The following is a 16,561-nucleotide window of genomic DNA, read 5'->3' as shown; positions in this document are numbered from 1 at the left end:
TTAAATGTTGGTGAGGTAGGGATGTTTAGATCCAAATGAAATGCTGGACTTTGTACCGTTTGCCTTGCACAGACTAAGTACTGAATTGGTGAAGCACTTGAACAGGTTGCATAGAGAGCTGGTGGATGCCCAGTCCTGGGAGACTTTCAAGGCAAGGCTGGATCAGGCTCTGGACAACCTGGTTTAGCTCTGCATGTCCTTCTTCATTGCAGGGGAATTGGACCAGGTAACTTCTAATGTCCCTTCCAACTCTTAGGGATTCTATGATTCTAATTGATGTTGTTTTAGAGTAAAACTGGAATAAGTCTTAATTTACTCTAGTGATACAACTAAAAACAAATGTCTTCACAGAATCACAGAATTGTAGGGGTTGGAAGGGACCTCCAGAGATCGAGTCCAACCCCCTGCCAAAGCAGGTTCCCTACAGCAGGTCGCACAGGTCGGCATCCAGGCAGGTCTTGAACATCTCCAGAGAAGGAGATTCCACCACCTCCCTGGGCAGGAGGATATTGCCCTTGGAGAATATTGTTGATAACTGTCATGAGAGCTTTAAGGAACTTGCTTGGCATGTATTTAGCTAATGAAGTCAAACTAAAGTGCTCTTAAAAGCAGTGATCAACTGATTCAAAATACCCTTAAGAAGGGAATTTATAGCCAGTGCCAAGTGTATCTTAGTCTTCTGTGGAGACCAGTGCTGTCAGGCATGGTTTGTTTTCTGAGCTTAACTACACCATAGACCCTCAGAGTGGGGAAGAGGACCAGCTCAGAGTGCTATGAAATGATGGAGTGTAGTTTTAAGTATTGGATCGGGAAATTCGGATTTACAGCAGATAAGTAATGAAACTGAGAATTGGGTTGAGTGGCTGAAGGCAAGTGGAGGTTTTGCATATTAGCAGAGGGTCCCTAGGTAGAAAGATGAGCACTGTTAATATCATAGCTTAGTTAATTCTCACTGGACCAAGGGTGGTTGTGGATTCTCCTTCTCTGGAGATACTCAAGACCCGCCTGGATGCCTGCCTGTGCAGCCTGCTTTGCAGAGAGGTTGGACTTGATCTCTAGAGGTCCCTTCCTACTCCTGCAATTCTGTGATTCTGTTATCTTAATCTTATTAGGCAGTTTCTGAATGCTGTGAGTAGCAAGCTTCAGCTAGGAGCTTGGAGCTCTTTTTATGTAAAGGCAGCAGGTAGCCTTGGCACAGGAACTTTAGGCTTGCTCTAATCCATGTTCTTTAGTTTGTATCTACATTTTTGAAAGGTTTTGTGGAAACGTTTTGAAGGTGTCATTAAAAAAAAATGACATGCCACTGAAAAAGTGGAAATTGCGCATCTTTGCTTAAAAAAAAGAGTTCCTTTCTGTTCTTGGCTTGGGCCCATCTTGTTCTAAAGTACTGCAGCCTCAAAGGGGTCAATAATAAATCTTGCTGAATGGAGTTAGTCCATCAGATGTGCTCTACGTTAAAAGATCTCAGTTCATGCTTTCACTGCTTTGGCAAACGTAGCTTTGTGCTTCTTTGTCCGGAACTCTGTCCTGTTAAACAGCCTGTGTAAATAATTTCCTACAGATCTCCTGTCACTTGACTACTTACCTGGGCTACTTGAACCCTGTGCTTGCATCTCGACAGTGAAGAGGCAACGTTTTCATGGTCTCATTTCATTTTAAAATGAAAGCAAGTAATGCAGGTTTTGGAGTTCTTCCAAAGACTTTTTTGTCTGCAGAGCTGGGAAGTCTGGAGTGGGAGGACCTTTGGATTAAACTGTTGGGAATTCAGTTGGGAGCAGAGATTTTTGAAGGATTTGGAAAAAAAGAAAATTCCATTTCAACTTTGTTTTCCATTTTCATCTGCATCCCACATGTAACTGCAATTTTTTTGTTGTTGCATTAGCCTCTCTTATGTAGGTCAGTGATCCCTTTCCATTTTCTGCGTTGAATGGAACTGTTATGTCTTTAACTCAAAGATTAGCACTGTTTGGAAAGAAATTCTGTTGCAGAGTGTGCCTCCCTGCTGAAGGTCCTCAGGGAACTCTTCCTGGTCTGGAAGAACAAAGCTTAGTAGATATTTCAGGATGTGAGAGCTGTTCATTACTCAATTTAGTGCGTTTTCCTTTCAGTTTCCCGTAGAAAAATGGCTTACTTGGTGTTGCATGGGAACAGCACTGATGTTGCTTTATTATCTGCAGCAGAATCAAAGCACGCTATGCTTAGCTGATGTTCTTCCATGTTTTTATGATCTGGATAGGTTTTGAACTGCAGGTTTTCCTTTGTTGCTTCTCTGTGCTGTGTGGGCACTGATTTACTATTGGCCAGACCAGTTTCTGAGCACTGGGGAAGTTCTTTTTATGGGCAGAAAGGGCATCAGCTCAGCATGGTGCAAACTATCCTCAGGTGGTATGAGAAGTAATTGTGGTTTGAGCTTGTTCTGGTGGTTGCTCTTTGTAATAGCTGGCAGGTCCACTGTGCTTTGGAGGTCTCTAGCTGCTTTTCTTCCACCTTAAATACGTCCCAGAACTTCTCAAATGAATACTGGAGGTTACTCAAGGTAGTTGTAAACCTTCTGCCTAAGCAGAGGAGGGTGCTAATGGCGTTGTCATTAGGTCTATCCCAGCCACCTGCTCAATGTGCAATAAAACCTAATTGGAGAAAGTAGGAGAAAACTGGAAAAAGATTGTGGGCGGTTGGTTTATTCTGCCTATGTCCTTCCCTGCTGGAGCTGGCTGGGCTGTCATCCAAGTGGCATGCTGGTGTTTCCTTCCATACCCAGGAGGAACTATCTGGGCTGGCTGGCTTGGCCCTTCCATTTCCATAGCCACAAACAATTCAGAGCATCTGCTGTAAAGCCGGTATTTCTGGATTGACAGAAGCAGTCCTGAAGCCTTTACATGGTGTTGGTATTATCAAACAGAATGTAGTTGTTCTTTAAAAGTATTTATTTCATATAATAGTGAAAAGAAAGGCTTGGGATTTTACTCTGGGCTTAGCCTTATGGAGACTAGGGCTTGAAAGATATTGTGCAGCTCCACAGCGAAGCTTTCTTTTTCAGATCTGTTCCCATTTAGTCATTCTTGGAACTTTTATGTAATTTAGTAAATGAGCGACTAGCTTCTTTGGTCTATTTATGAAAGTTAAAATAGAAGCCTACGTTTGTTAATTACAACTCAAATGCTCGTGTCAGGAGCGGTGAAAACCAAAAGGAAATGGCTATTCTACTAAGAAATCTCAGAGTGCATAAATGCTGAGGTAATGGTCTACTGTACTTTACAACGGGTATCTCAAATCTGAGAAACAGTGCACTGGGTGCTGATTACGAACCTTGTGGTTTTTATACATTTTTGGAGCTGATATATTGGAAAATAATGCAGGTTATTATCCATCTGGCTGCTTTAACAATCCAATGCACTGGGTTTTGTAGCGCCAGCTTGGGTTGTTGTAGACACTGCTTCAAAACAGTAAAACTTGCCTTTGTCAAGTGTCAAGCAGATGTTAGAAAAAGAAGAGAGATGGCTTTGCAGTCGGCAGCCAGTAGATAATAACAAGTGAAAAGCAAATGGCTTTCAGGTCTGTGATGGGAAACAAGCTTAAAAATATTTTTGTTTCTAGCTTGGATAACTTTCTACTTTATTACTATACTTGTGTTGAGCAATAGAAAGTAATGTGCTTTCCTGGTTTCCTACTTTTAAAAGTTGGTTATTAATGCTTTCACAGCAAAGAGCTCCAGGTGGATTGCTAGGGCTGTGTGCCACATCTCAGTGTAAATAACATGAGAGAACTTGTGTGTTAGAAATGGGATGCATACAATTGATTTTGAAATTTTGCAGTACGTGTGGATAACTTTCTCTTGTACTCTTACTCAGCTTGAGAATGTGTTCAAAACTGCCAAGAAAGGGCTTCTACAAGTAGGATCCCAGTTTTTGTTCTATATGAGCCTTCTGTTTTGTTGAGATAGAACAAACAGTGCTGAATCACAACTAGTATATTACTTTTTGTATTACAACAGCTCATCCAAACTGAGATTGATGTAAAAGTATGTGATGAGAATCCTGAGTTAAGAGGACGTGTAGATCACTGACTGCACACAGAACAGGGCTTGACCTCTGATTCACAGGTAGGGCGCATTGCCTTGTAGATGTTTTTAATCTGACAGATGTTTGAGATGTATATGAAGCCTGTTTTATTGCTTTGTCTTTGTTTTTGGACCTGAACTTGCTTGAGGAAAAGCACACATGCTCTGACAGTCCGTTACTTCTGAGCTTCATGAACTCAGGAAAGGGTGATGGCACACACTGTGCTTTCCTGCACTAATTGGGATCTCTTTCTAGACTTTGAGTGTATGACTAAACCTGTGGGACTTCTAACTAGCTGTACATAGTAGAAGTCTCATTGTGTAACACATTCCGACCAAACACAGAACTGTGCAAGTCTTTTTCTGTTGTTCCAACTTATGCATACTGCATTTTCAGCCTGTCAGTGCAGTGCAGCTGATGCAAGGTCAGTGGAGTATTCAGCTTCCATTGCCCTTGCAAGAGCTAATGCTGGTACCCCTGGAAATAGCCAATACCAGATTTAATTCTGAAACAACATACAGGCACGCTTTGCTTAAACTCTTTGAGTGACATTGCTGATGAAAATGCAGAAAAGAAGCTGTTGGAGAGAATGTATAGGAGTTGTATCTGAGGCTTATAAAACCATAAAGGTCATGGATAACACTTCCAAAAGTTTGCTGAACCTCTAATTCTAGAGGAAGGGAAGACTTGGACACTTCTTTTGAAGTAGATGAAGCACACTTAGGTACAGCTTTGGGAATTTGTTACTGCAGGTGGATCCAGAGGCAGGCATTGTATATCTGTGTACTCGAAAGATTACAGGTATTCAAGTTGGTAAACAGGAAACACACAGATGTGCTTACTAACTGCCCAATTCTGTTGCTTGCTGGAGAGGCCCTTGGGGGATACTGGTTATAATTGTGTGCTTACATTCTGACAAGTCCAAGAACTTTCTTGTTTTCTAGCAGGTTATTTATTAGATTACTTGCTAGATTTTACATTGGGAAAAAAAAAAAAAAAGCATCTAGTCATAAGTTCAGGCAGTCAGTGGGTGAAAAGCTTCCTTTAGTACAAAGGATGTGAATCGTTGATTTGTGTGGTGTATTGTAACGTTTTGTTTGCCTCCCACAGCCCTTCCATGTTCGTGGCCCTTTGACATCTGGTTAAGTTCAAGATTAGTAAATGCTCCCATGAGATCCTGAACTTCAAATTCTACTTTCATGTTAAAAATGCTGGCTGGTTTCAAGACAAATCTCTAATTAAAAGGGGCTATTAAACTTTGATTAACTATTATAGGCCCGTGCTGAGGTACTTAGTGCAGATTTCTAAGCCAGACTCGTTAATGCAGGCTGTGATGTGTAACTTCAAGTAAAATCAGAAGGTGAGAACTTCTCATATGTTACTTTGGATATTTAGAGAGGAAAACTTAGGTCAGTAGGAATTCCTCGGATACTGTCCAAAGGTTTGGAGTTAATGTTGGGAAAATGCTCTGTGACCACAGGAAAGTCCCTTCACCTTTTGACACACGGGTTCTTGAGTAGTTTTCAGGGGCAGTCGGAGAGAGTGGGAAGAACTTGGATATTCCAAAAAGTTCTCACCACCCCCCCTCTCCTCCCCACCTTTGCTGCTCAAATAACTCAACCAAACCATGTGTTGTGTGTCCAGTTGTTAGTTGGCTTTGCAATAGCTGATTCCCATGGTACAGCCTTTTGAAATGCTAATCACCTGGGGGTTTTATCTGGACTCATTCTTTCCTGTTTTTGGCTGCCTGCCTAGGTCTCAGCTGTTCTAAAGGTTTAAGGGAACACAGCTGAGCTGTTAACTGATCATGAGGAGACCTATGTGGATGTTGGAGGTGAACACACCTTTGGAAATAGAAAAGAGAAGAAAATTTTTTTTTTTTTAATGCATGAAAGTTAGCTTGAAGACTGCAGTAAGTATGACCTGAGGGCTGGATAGATGTGGCTCAGCTGACACCAGTTTCCAAGCTAGCTGATGGTCTCGAATAGGATGAAGTGGGAAAGTGGCTTTTGAGTGCTTTTAGAACATCAAGGAAAACTTGTTTTTCATGTAAGAATGAAATCTGCCTCTAGGCACGTTTTGGAAAAGCTAAAGACCACCAACAGTACTAGAACTGAATGGAAGTTTGAGGACTGTGAGACTTGCAGAATAAATCCTGGACAGCTGTTAACATGGGGAAAAACCTGTAAGCAAGTTTATTTTATGTATTTTTCAGTTGTTTGGATACAACCTTGCTACAGAGAGAGATGCATTAAAATTTCATGCTTACTTCATGGTTAGTTATACCCAAAGTTAATCACAGTGACTTCTAACTGCCTTCAGACACGTACATCTTTACTGTAGTATCTCCAACTAGTACCTTGACCCAAGCTTGTAGTTGAAAAGATGCTATGAAGTCAGCAAACTAGCAGAGAAAAAGAGGCTGACACTGAAGACAGCTTGCTACTGTGAGCACCCAAGTGTTTTGGATGAAGTCTCTGGTCTTGTTTTCTCTATGCCTGGAAGTGAGAGGTCTGGACTGATAGTTCTATTGAAGTAAACCGTCGTGGTTTTGCACAGCTTTGGTTGTGTGGTGGAAAAAAATCTAGGGCTTTCACCTTTAGCAGTGTCAGTTTTCAGCTGGGGAAGAAGAGGGGGAGAGCTGGCTTTTATTTGCCATTATTGTGAAATGCCTGCTTCACTTTTGTAACATTTAAGAGAACTTTGATCCCTTGAGATTATTTTTCTTAGTAGAATTTGTTTAGAAAAAGCATTGCCTGTAAGCCAAACACTACCAAGTTTTACCTGAAATAATGCAAAACCAGTAACTTTTTCCATCTTTAAGACTTGTCCAAGTACCATAATTCAACTGAGACTTTGAAAACCCAGCAGGCTTCACATTGTGAATCTGAAAGATGGATGATCTTCAGTATTTGTTGCAAAAGACTACAGTTCAAGCTCTTAGTTGAGAAATAAAAATTGGTGAGGTCGCACTTCATGGCATCCTTTCAAGCTGGCCTGTTTAAGAGTCAGAGGCAAAGCATGAGGAAAGGGGAAAAAATGAGCATGCTTGTGGTAGCCTGTGAAGCTGTATGGTTTATAAAGGATCTGCAGGCAAGTAACAGGTGATTTTACTGACAGCTTTCTGAGGACACTCTTGAGGCTTCATAGTGGCTTTTTTTTGTTGTTAGATGGTGAGAGCATGCTACTTCTTCCTCTCATAAGGGGGTGGCTATGGAGCACTTGATCACTTGCTGTGATGGATTGCTCCCATATGGTCTTGGATGAAGCAAATGGATGTTGAATTGTATGTTAACTGCTCTAATGTATCTTTTTGCAACATGCTACCCCGTGCATAGGAGGTTTTTTACTCCTTTGGTTTGTGTGTGATGGCAGACAAATGCCAGCTAAGTGCTGTAAATAATGTCAGTGAGTCTGCTGCCCTTTCAAGGGAGCTTTAGGCTTTTTATGGATTAACGTCATCTATAGGCAGCATTTCCTTGAATTTGCAGAGTACTTACGTAGAAATGAGTAAGGATGGATTATTTCAAATTCTCATGATCATGGTATGGCACAGTAAGGCAAACCAGGGCTTGCAGAGCTTATTTGCTGCCACCAATTTCCTTTTTCTAAGAAATGAGAGCTGAAGCATGGGGAAAAAAAAAAGAAGAGGTTTTGGTCTGCTGTGGATATCCAGTATGGGACAGAAGGTCCTGCACTAAGCATGACAAAGATGCTGCTGTATGTTCTCACTGGGAAATGGCAGTGAAGGAAGAACAATTAGGGCAACAGCTTTATTTCTGTTAGAGGTCATCTGGTAACCTGAAGGTACAAGATCTGCAGCTTCACTAATTTTACTCCACTTAGTTGATATACAAGTAAATTGGTTTCTAAAACAGTCCAAAAACCAAACTGTGGATTTTGAGTATTTGCTGAGGGATGAGATCAGTGAGTGTTTGATTTGCTTAGCTTAGTAGCCAAGGGAACAACCAGGTCTAATAGTTGGAAGCCGTCTATAGAGATCACATGTGATGAGCTTTTTCCTTCAGACGGTGAATGAGGACTCCTGTGGTCTACCAAGACCTTTTGAAGCACGTTGTTCAGTTGCTGTGCTGTGACATAACAGTATAGCTGGACTTGGTGTGGGAAGTAGTTTGTACCAGAAGCAGGGTCCTGACTGTGTAAGTTCAGCTACATCTAGAGCTTATTCCTCCTTGATGTTAAAGTAGGTCATCATAGTTGTTCTGTCACACAAGCAGTGATCTGTGTGTGGACTGGTAAGATTGCTATCAGCAGCTACTGTATATCTGGAAAGAGAAGCTGTCAAGGAGTTCTTTTTCCCTTTCTGGACAACTTTTCTGACAGATCATGGCATATTACTGTAATCCAGAGGAGGGCCACAAAGATGATTAGAAGGCTGGAGCACCTCTCCTACAGATACAGGCTGAGAGAGCTGGGCTTGTTCAGCTTGGAGAAAAGAAGGCTGCAGGGAGACCTCATTGCTGCCTTCCAGTTCTTGAAAGAAGCTTACAGGCAGGAGGGAGACCAACTTTTTACACAGCCTGATAATGATTGGACAAAGAGGAATGGCTTTAAACTAAGAGAGGGGAAAAATTAAGCTGATGTTAGAGGGAAACTTCTTACTGAGGACATGGTAAGGCCATTGCACGAGCTGCCCAGAAAAGTTTGGGTGCCTGGTCCGTGAAGCTTTTCACAGCCAGGCTGGGTGAGCTGCTGGACTGCCAGCCTCATCTAGTACCTGATTTAGTGATTGGCAACCCTGCCCGTGGTGGGAGGTTGGAACTAGATAATCTTTAAGGTCCCTTCCAACTCGAGTGTAAGTATAAGCACCACAGCGGACTCTTTTCTAGTCTTGTTTATTCCCAAATGTGCGGACTTGGACATAGAGGATATGCAGAAAAGGTGCAGGTGGGAGTCGTAAGCAGACAAGACTTTTTCTGGAGTAGCTCCAGTGCGAAAGAGCCAAGATTAGCAAGATGAGAATCAAAAGGAATTTCATGGAGAGTTACTTTCCCCCCTCTCCTCCCCCCATTCAACCTGCTAGCTTTTTCTTGAGGAGTTCTGTTCAGCTCAGTGAAGAAAAGGCACCCAGTTGTTATTCTGCCCAGGCAAGAAATCAGTTCTGAACTCAGTTGGATGATGCAGTATTTACTGACTTGCTCTTTTTCCTGTGAGAAATTTTAGGGACAGCCAGATCCCTTAGTCCTTGCTTGTTCTGCAGTGCAAGAGATCTTGATGTAAAAGAAATCCAAGCCCAGCTGAAGGAAATAAAGGGAGGTTTGCTCTTGAATGCAGAGTGAGAATATGTTCCTGAGTAAAAACAAATTGAACATGAGCTTTAGTAGGTAAAACACAGTTCTGGGTCTTGTTGGTAACTTACAAGGTGTGGATTGTATACGGTCTGTGTAGAGGTTTCCCTTCTCCTGTGTCAGCACAGTGAGATGTCATTTGACATTCAGCCCAGGTGAACCTCGTGAAGTTCAACAGATCCAAATGCAAGGGTGTTGCATCTGGGTTGTGGTAACCCCACAAGCTGGGAGGTGTTCAGAGAGAGCTGTGGCTGTTCAGCATGGAGAGGAGAAGGTTTTGGGGAGACCTGATAGTGGCCTGTCAGTATCTAAAGGGGGTTAAATTAGAGATTTCATTTCCAGACGTGCTATGAAGTGCAAGTTTTCTTTTCTCCTCTGCTAGCAGAAGCTGGAAACACTCTGCAGTGGCAGCAAGAAGCCGGTAGGATATTTCAACTGAGCTAATGTCTGAGGGAGGAAGGGAAGTATCTTCTGCTTAGATACATGTTTGTTTTAAATCTTTTGGCCTCAGCAAAAGGCTGAAAAAGAACAGTGTGTTTCTGTAGTTTCCTAGGACTGTCTAGCCTCGGGGGCAAGAGGTCTCTCTTCAAAAATCGTTTCCTCTTCAGTTTATCTCCTAGGAGTTTCATCCATTCTTACTGTAGTCAATTACAGGTCTTCTGCTGACTTAGTCCAAGTTGACTTAGATCAGCAATTGTAACTTTAACAATGTGGAGGAGTTTAATAGAATGGTCTAATTCATGCTTCAAAACGAGCCATGTGTGCTCTGATGTGGCAAATAAAGTGAGTTGTTCTTCCAGCTGCTCTGAGCATGACTCGTAATATTGAAGCTGTAAATGTCACTGTTTCTTTTTCATTAGAAGTAATAGATAATCAATCTTAATGCTTATTGTAGGCTACTGGAAAAGTAATGATTGCCCCATTGGTGTTTTGTTTTTTTTTTGTTCTTTTTTTTTTTTTTTTTAATTTAAAGCAATTTAACTGCTTTACTTTAGCAACTTCTCTATAGGAATAACCCATTTCAGGATGGGTTGGATGATCCCATCTGAGACCTTGCTCAGGATATGGGAGTCTTTTCAAGCTGGCAATGTTTTCATCCTTTAGCAAAGTCTAACCCTAACTTATACCTGTCCAAAGTTGAGGATGTAGTATTTGATGAGTTTTTGTGAAGACATGATTGTTTAGGGTATTTTGTTTGTGGCTTTTTTTTTTTTATAGCAAGACTATTTCTAAGAACACTAACAAATAATACCATCTTAACAAAAAGTAATATAGAATGGAACTTCCAGCTTATTTGAAGTTGACTTCTGTAGTTAGTACTCAAAATACCTGGCTATAGGAAGGCTGCCGCAGCAAGCACAGTCATAGTGGGGGTGCACTGCATTTAGCAATTAAAAAACAGAAGTTCAATAAGGAAGATGTGCTTTTAAGCTCAGCCCTGGAAAGCAGTGAGGTACTTGGTTGCAGTGCTTGTACCATTGGGGTAGGTTTTCCCTCCTCCCCTACTGACCTAAGGCTCTTCTGACTTTCAGAGTACTGCTGGGAAAGAAATGGCAATAGCAGCAGTCCCAGCCTGTCTAAAAGAGAAACATGATTACATGTGTAGTGAGATCTTTAGGAGCATATGGGGATCCGTGGAAATTGGGGAAAGTACATTAAAGTGATTAGTCTTGTTACCCAGCTTCTTCCAACATCTTTGCAAATAGTGAGTGTGAGTCATTCTAAAGCCTTGTCATTTTTCCTGTGGTTAAGAGTTCCCAGACTGTTGTAAGATGTGTCCCATTAGAAGCATGGATCTTCTCCAGCTTCTGTTACAGTGATCCAGGCTATTGTAAACAAAAGTCAAGGAACCTTTTTACAAAATATACATATAAATTAGCACTGACACAGGCAAGGTAGATGTCAAGGATGATTCATGCATGCATCTAAAACAAGTACTTGCTTATGCTGTGATATCTGAAATAGATGTACTTTTTTGTGTCCTGTTATAGCACATACTGAATACTATTTTGCCTAGGCTCAGTGTGGAGCCAGATGTTTGAATTATCTCACTCCCTAGCACCCTCCACTCTCTTCCTTTGGTTAGTTAGGATGTCAAGGTTCATTATTCCCCAGATTATTTCCCTATTCTTTAGGAAGCAGGCATAACAAATCTTAGCAGGGTGAAAACTTTTTGTGGATCTTATCCAAATAGTAGCTTTTTCTTAACGGTAATTTAAAGCAAAATAAATAAGTAAATCATGAAACGGGACCACATTATGATTTCTACTTGGAAGGTCTGATGTGGTGTTGGGAATGGAACAGGAATTGGCCATGCAATCTGCATCTTGAGCTCCAAGCAGACAGGAGGTACAGTGTGTCTTCCAGAGCGTGCAAGACAAAAGGTGGAGTTGTGTTCCTTCTGAAGCTGTGGAAAACCTCTCTACTGCCTTCAGAGAGAATAAGGAGCCATCTGGAGTCTAGCACAACTTCTAGACAGCACATCTGGCCACGTGGCAAGAGAAATGTGGTAAGGAACTGTGCAGGCTGTTTGGAATATGCTAAGTGACTGCCTGAAGCATGTGAAGCAGCAGAGGAAAAGGACAAGGGAAAAGGACATAATTAATCTTTTTTTTTTTTTTTTTAAATTTCTCAGTTTTGTTAGAGGAGGAGTTGCTGTTCTTCCTTTTTGCCTCTGAACTTAAATCTTGCTGTTCTCAGGCATGGAACCCTGGCATATCCAGCATCAGATCAATTCAATGACATGCCACAAGACAACTTTCTTCCCTGTTGCATCATCACAGTGGCAGATAAGTTTTCTTCCAGTAGGGATTCGTGGGCAGCAGTCATGCAGTTGAAGGAGTGAATTAAAAGAAGCAGCTCTCAATTCCAAGGACAGTCTTCCTTGTCAAGTTATCAGAGGACTCTCTTGCATGTCACACAGCAGGCAGGCCTTAAACAACTCTTAGCTTCTTTTCCATGGAGTATCAGTAGTAGAACTTGATGTGCTGCTCAGAGGTTCTTCAGCATGCGTCTTTGACAGCCAGTGTCTTTTAGCTGTTTGTATTCTGTCTTATTGCTACGTTTGGCAGAGGTGACCTCAGCACTCACTGTTGCACTGTTTGTGTCGTCCTGCATAGTGGAGTGGTCTACTCTGTAGTAAAATCAGTCAGAGAGAGGAATACGTGAGGAAAGTCAAGTCCTCATGACATTTCAACTCCTGTAATTGCAATATAGTAGTTCTTGGTGAATTGTTTATTTAGGTAGACCCAGATAACTAAAAGCTTAGACACATTAGTTGCAGACAGAGGCAGAGAGAAGCTGAGTATGAAATGTGATAATATTCCCACCCAAAGTCTGTGATTGACAGAGAGAAGAGGTAGAAAGATATGTTAAAATGTGGGTTGTTTTTTTTTTTTTTTTTTTTTTTGTAGCACTTCTCTCTCTACTCTTATTTGAATGTCATTTGGCACATTTTTATTTTAACTGATTACTCTGGATCCTTATCTAAGGTACACCCTTCCATGAGATGGATATGGCCATAGGATCCTGGGATGGGAGCTCAGAATGGAAGAGACAATATGCTCCCAGAAATCTCTTGGTAAGGTTATTAACTCAACAGAGGCTTGCATTGTACTTGAGATCCAGACTAGAGCAGATTTTCATTACATCATGAGTGCCATTCCAGTTTTATAACCACCCCAGCATGCTGCTTGTACATTAAGTGAAAACCCTTGTAGTTCAGCAGCTCAGAGTTACTTTTTATGCTTGCAATATGCAAAGGAACATGAAAGGCAAACTTATATTTAAAACTCTAAATTGTAGTCACACAGAGAGATAGGGTTGGTTGCAAGCTGTGTGCTGAGCTTGTTTGGTTACCTGTGGCATCCTTGTGTCTTGCAGCTCAGTAGCAAGCTGGGGAATGAATCAGTGGGGCTGTAACTGGCTGTGGTGCATAACTTTTCCTGGTACAAAACAGAATAGCTCCTTTTTTTTGGAGCTATTCTGACTCATACCAGGAAGAGAGCTCCCTCTCTAGTTTCTCTTTACTGCCTCGTGGACTCTTGGTTTTTCCATATAGCGGTGAGCTGCACTGTATAGACTGCAAATCAAGAGCTGTTTTTCTCCAGCACCTCTCTGCATTCTTCTTGCAGAAGGCCACTGACAAACCCCTTCTCCTTGAAGAGGTTAAGCAAATGGCTGTATTGGCTTCACTGCAGGATAGAGCTGGTAGGAAATTGAATGGTGTGTAGTGCCAAACCCATGATGTGTGTGCTCTTTCCATTGGGAACACTGAGTCATAAAAGGAAATAAAAGCTGTTACATTTCTACATTGTGAAAAAACGTGCTCTAGTCTAGCCTCTTTTATGAATTCATGCAATCTCTGTTCAGTGAATATTTCCCCTACTGCAGGTTGTGAAACCTGGTTATTCTTGGTAGAAATTCCATGTATTTCAGCTGGAAAGAATTGGGTGTCACCTTGGGTGGATCTTCTCTTTCTTCACCCCCCTCTCTCCTCCCACCATCAGGTCCAAATGCAAGGCTTGTGATTTTCTAAGTAGAATTCTTGTTCTTAGTTTAGTTTAGTTGAGAAGAGCTTGGCTGTATCTCTGGCTGTTACCAGCTGGTTGTGTTGCTGGCCAGTTTTTCAAGGTATGTTTCTAGCAACTGGAGAAGAAAGCACTTCTAATAGCCATGATTCCCAATTCTAACTCTGATTTCAGAGCAAGTAAGATACCAATGAAATTAGTATAAAATACTTCAAAGCAAGGAATCTTGGGGAAGATTTGAGTATTCTCACTCTCTATGTCCAGCATAAATTGCAGGAGATGAGTACTAGATTTTATTGCCTTATTATATTGCCATATCAGTTACAAAGTGGTTGTGCTCTGATGCAGTTTTCTTCACGTTTAGGCAAAGTTTAGGCAAAAAACAAATCTAATTACTACAATTACAAACTCAGATACAGTACAGGTCTATATAAGGCTATCGTAACTGAGATTTCAGTAACTGCTTCCTTACATTGTCTCAAATGAGAACAATGCAGTAGGACTTGCATAGTCTGAGCTCTCTGCTGTTGGTACAAGCAGCATTGAAAATGTGAAAGGGGAATAGATAATCCAGTGAGAACAAGTGAGAAAAGTTTTGCTTTGTTTTGCCTGTTCCACTAAACTGATTCTAGCTACCTTAAGTTTTAGTGGGGGGGGGGGGAAATTGCTTTGATTGGACTTGATTTATTTTGACTGGTGTTTTTCATGGGCTCTAGGAACGCATCCTTTCTTTTCAGTCCCATATTCTGATTAATATGCCGAAGTTATCAGTGCATGTGAATTTCTAGAGGCAGGGTGGTTTCCTGGCCGCAGTGGGAACAGAGCTGAGAGCCAGGAATTCTGAGTTGGTCTTTTTGTTATTACCAGAGCGCGCTGTGGCCTTTAGCATAGCAGTGCTGCTCCCTAATTCTGCTCATCTCTGGGAACTGGAGGTAATTCTGGTGCCTACCGTTTGCCAGAATGTAGAGGATTGCTTTGAGATGTATGCAGCTTCTTGCAAAACGTAAAGCAATCCATCTGTTGAATATTATGGCTTTGTTAAATTTATTGAGCACGTTGGGACTGTTGGATGAAAGACCTTATATAAACTATGCTTAATTATTGTTATTACTACAAAGGGGCTGGTACAAAAGCAGTTTATCTGGGAATTCATGAAGCAGAGGTCTAGAGTGTACTGCCAACATCTGCTACCACTTAGAACTTCAGCCTGCTTACAGCCTGAGCCACTCCAGCTTGGAGACACACAGAGGAGTTGTTTGAGGCTGCTGAGTTGCAGCAGTCCCTCGGTCAGGCTGTGTGTATGCCAGGCAGATTCTCCAGCCTCACCCTGTAGGTAATACTCTGCCCTGGTACCTCTGTCCTGGGGATCTCTTGATATTTGTACCACAAGCTTGCTTCAAACACTGCTGTTTTCCTCCTCAGAGCTGAACAGAAACCTGTACTGATGCTTTTTGTTTGTGACCTCAAGTATCCTCACTAGAGCACAGTGCAAGCTTTCCAAGGCAGGTAGCAAAGCTTTTCTATTGGCTTCAAGCCCTAGCAGCTTCTTCCAACTGATGGGTTTCAGCGTGTAGGAAAAATCCATTAGTGTGTGTTGTTTGGCTCTGCATGCACCATCTGCTTTGCTTCTGGTGCAGTGAGGAGGTAAGGAGAAACTTAACCCTTGGCTTGAAGAGAAATTGGTGACCTTGCAACACCTGTATTGTGAGGTGTCAACCCAGTGCCTCTCGGAGAGGTGAAACCTGCTCCTGGAGCTGATTGCCAATTACTACGTGACAGTCTTGGGCCTGTTTCCTGGCAACTTAACTGGCACTATGACGAGTTTACTGACAAGTTTGCTTTCTTCTAGACCTTTCTGAGGGCTGGGAATAGGACAGGACTAAGATTTTATTTTAGTGGTGCTACTTGTGTATGTGTTGGGAATAGATAAGCCATCATCCAGCTCGTAATTGTGAGCATAGCTGTTAGTCCTGAGTAGCAGGCGATATAAATGACTGATGGGATGGTTCTGCATGGTGGGTGAACTAATATTTTTTTCTTCTAAGAGCACCTAAAAAATATAACTTAGCAAACTCAGAGGTATTTTCAGCTGAAAGCAAAACTCCATAATGAAGAAAAGAGCCACTACTCTTTTTGAACTGTGGAGATGATACAGGAGTATGGTAGCTTTCAGAACTTTGACAACTTTTTATGTATTTATACGAATAGAACCAGGATCTGTGGAAAGATAGAGGTCAGAATATCCAAGCAGCCCTTCTGAGATGGCAGACCCCTCCTTTGCAGTCTTCCTGTGAGTATCATGTGGACTTGCTAATCACAAGAGGAGGAGGAGGATTGGTTCCATCTCTATTCCTCTTTGGTTTCAGCCAGGCTTGAATTTCCTAGAACACTTACAGCAGAGCTGAGTAATCTTTTCCAGCAGCAGTCATAATGGCCTTTTGACTCTATTTTGTTACATAAATACTTTGCACCTTATAATTATTCAAACACTTAATTTAGGAAGCCTTTCTGGGACTTGAGGAAAAGAGAAGGGCTGATGCTAAAACTTCTGTGCTCTTTTCCTGATCTTTCTTCTGACCCTAGCAGTTCAACTACAAATGGAGGCAACAAGCAGATGCAAAAATAGAGGCAACGAGCGACCTAAGAACTAAGCACTAAGGTGCTG

The sequence above is a fragment of the Tympanuchus pallidicinctus genome, unplaced genomic scaffold (assembly GCF_026119805.1).
Source record: "Tympanuchus pallidicinctus isolate F22 unplaced genomic scaffold, pur_lepc_1.0 scaffold15, whole genome shotgun sequence".
In the NCBI taxonomy this organism is placed as follows: domain Eukaryota; kingdom Metazoa; phylum Chordata; class Aves; order Galliformes; family Phasianidae; genus Tympanuchus; species Tympanuchus pallidicinctus.
Note: the sequence above shows the minus strand (reverse complement) of the source record.